Source organism: Macrobrachium nipponense, chromosome 8, assembly GCF_015104395.2.
Source record: "Macrobrachium nipponense isolate FS-2020 chromosome 8, ASM1510439v2, whole genome shotgun sequence".
Taxonomy (NCBI): domain Eukaryota; kingdom Metazoa; phylum Arthropoda; class Malacostraca; order Decapoda; family Palaemonidae; genus Macrobrachium; species Macrobrachium nipponense.
In genome coordinates, this window is record NC_087203.1 from 73,106,786 (window position 1) to 73,110,306 (window position 3,521).

Sequence of the window (3,521 nt, forward strand, 5' to 3'; positions counted from 1 at the left end):
GCTTCTTTTCAAGACTTTGAACCAGTGTATACTTTTTTTTTTCTATTCTGGCAAGCTTGTCCGGAAAAAAGAAAAATAATTCGGGATAATTTCCACGTGCTTTTTCTTTTTATAGTTGATGGACCGTTTCTCCGCCTCTCTTAGTGGCTTCATCAGGAATGGAATATAAATCGACATACGTTTTTTATTACTGCATGCACCCCAATGACGTCATGTTTGAAATTCAAGCACTCGGAAGTAGTGATACAAACTGTTTGTCGATTTACTATCCAGTCTTGATGAAGCTGGCGAGAGATTTAGAGAATAGTGCGTCGACTAGAAAAAGAAAAAGTACACGGAAAGAATCTCGAATTATTTCTACTTATTCCAGAGAAGCCTGCAAGAAGAGAAAAAGATGTACAGTATGATTTAACATCTTGATAAGAAATTGCATATATATATATGTATGTATATATATATATATATATATATATATATATATATATATATATATATATATATGTATATATATATATATATATATATATATATATATATATGTGTGTGTGTGTGTGTGTGTGTGTGTGTGTGAGAGTAAAAAATTTACATGAAAGTCTTCATGAAAATGTAATGTTTTTGACAGTTGCGCCCCGAAAGTAGTACTAAGCTTTGCACTCGCCAAGAAATCATAGAAAGAAATGTGAATACAACCTTGGTATGAACAAAGTGAATGAAATATTCTTTCAATAGCCTGTTCAAAAAGCATCATATGTTAAGCTTCTAATTTAATTTCACTGAATGGCGATGGTTAAGCAATTAAGAGTTACAAGAAGTTTTTTTATGATTGAGTTTCATTTTGACTTACAACTACATTATTTCATCCGTGCAGAATTGCTCCATGACCCTGTGCATTCCAACATCTCAGGCAAAGATACTACAGAGTACACAGAGATACTTAAGTCAGCCATATGAGCCGTACCACGCCGCCATTAGAGACAACTGGCGGCTGTAATCAAAATTAAAAAGCATGACGTCATAAATCTTAACCAATGGGAACACGATTTTCCACATGACTGACGAATAGCGTCATTTGTTTACATACTGTATTCGGAAGGTATATTTTGGCTGCGGCTTAAGTAGCCAAACTTTTATTTCTGTGGGTCACATTTTGAATTTACTAAAACATACCTATTGAAAATGAATATTATAGTTGCAATTTATAAGAAATACGACTGTATTGTCTTTGTAGTGCTGCCCAGCATTCACTGTGTAAAGAGAAAATCTTGGATGCATAACATTAAGAGAGAATCCTGGAAGCAAGGCATCAAAATCAAGCCCAGAAAGCACAGTGTAAAATTGAAAATTTTGAATACATTGAATAAAGAGAAAATCTGGAACTCATGTTATAAAGAGAAAATCCTGAATGCATGGTTTTTACATTCGTGACCTAGGTTCTGACGTTTCATGTGACGTCACTGCCTCGTCCTTGATGACGGCATTCAATCACAACCGCTTGGTGGCTTTCATGGTAGGCGCCCTCTTATAGCAAAAAAAAAAAAAAAATCGAGTTGAGTATCTTTGTGTACTCTATAGTATCTTTGATCTCAGGGAAAACGAAATAATAATGTCTAATTTCCATCGACCCTCTTGCATCGTTGAAAAGAACACAAGTAAACTAGAAATGCCACAAATCCTTTCTTTCACCCATCAGTTTTCAAGAGGACACCTTTTCCTATACATAAATGACGGACATTTAAATATTCACCAGAAAATTATTTTCATATTAATTAACTAAGGCTTTACATTTAATCCTCAAAATGTGAATATTAATCATGTTCATTTGCAATATCATTTCGTATTCTCATCATCATTTCTGATTCACTTAGATAGTAATGAAATTCAAGATTCATTTTCACGTGTTGGATTATCTCGTCTCATTTCATGTCATCATCGTTAGATGAATTCATTATTCAACTCCGTTAATTGAGAGAGATCATCAAACTGGTACAAAAGGTAACATGTGACCGAATACACAAACAAATGATGTAATTAGCAGCTACGGCACAAAACTAAAAAATTTAGCAACATAACGTTACTTTTTTGTTTCTGATAATATTGGCGGATATTACATTTAAGTCTCTAAGGTACAAAAGCGAACATTTCAAGGCTGAAATGACATGGACGGACTTGTCAGCCATCTGGAAATAATGACTGAATATCATCACCTGTTTAATGCAGCAGGATCTCCACCTGCAGTGTGAGACTAAATGATTAACACTGCACGACGTTTGGCATTTGGCTTCGCAACGAGATATTTCAAGTGTTTTCCACCATCTGGCTGGAGTTTTCTGATTAGGAATTACATGCTGAAAATTGACAAGTCAACGAATATTAATACTGTATCTTGGCGTAACAGTGTCCATGTTTATGTTAGTAGTTAACAATTACGAAAAGTTTTTAATACTATCGAGTTTGCAGTGTCTCGCAGGATACCAATACACACACACACACACACACACACACACACATATATATATTATTATATTATATATTTGGTTTTTTTTAAAAAAAAAATATTAATTATTGATCGTTTTTCTATATAAATAATATCTATATATATGTAACTTATTCAGACATCACGAAGTCAAAATGACTTGAACTTGCACAAAAACTTTCACAGATTAATTTGTAAAATACAATCAACTATAGCGAGTGTTCTGTTGTCACATTAAGAAAACTAAAGAAAACTATAACAAAAGTAAAACTGGCAAAATGAAACAAATGAGTAACAGTGTGAATGAGTGTAGCCCAATCACAAGCTAGGAAAGTCAATCTCATGAAATGCTGGGGGCCACGATACAGATACCCTGTCTCAAGCCCGGCTTTCAGAGCATCGATATTAACAAGGTCTAAAGAATCTGAAGATTACTCTTTAGACCATGGGTTTTGTAATGAACCACCTGCCGTTAGTGTGGAGCACCCGAGATGACCTAGAAACCACAAATAGCACAAGAGATATTGAAATCCGCTTGCAATCTTCTACAGTGATAAAATCCGAGTGGGGGAAGGTAGGGGAAACATGGCACACCCACCCTCCTCCTGCAAACTTGTTTGTCCGCCCCGGGAAGGGTGGGGTAGGAAAGGGATCGGGAGAGTAGGGGAGATATGACGGGCAGCGCCGGGTTCCAGCGCAGCGTAACGCACACCATCAAGCGCGTAAAAGAATATAAAACAGAATGCCGATCGTCTAGGGTGATCTCATATTAGCAAAAGGCTTGACCATTGCAGATTATTTGTAGTTTGTGACCGAGATTAAATAGGCCTTATGCCAGAACAAGAGCCTGCGCACATGAACTGGCCATAGAACTACAGGGATTTCAAATACTGTTCCTACTTATTCTAGAATCTGGATTGATTATTAATACTGCTGAATTTACGACTGCCATTACTTGCCAGACTGGTATTAGTAGTTCAACGACAAATAATATACAGCTGCTATTACTATTACATCAAACGAAAACAAAACAACTACAATTAATAAC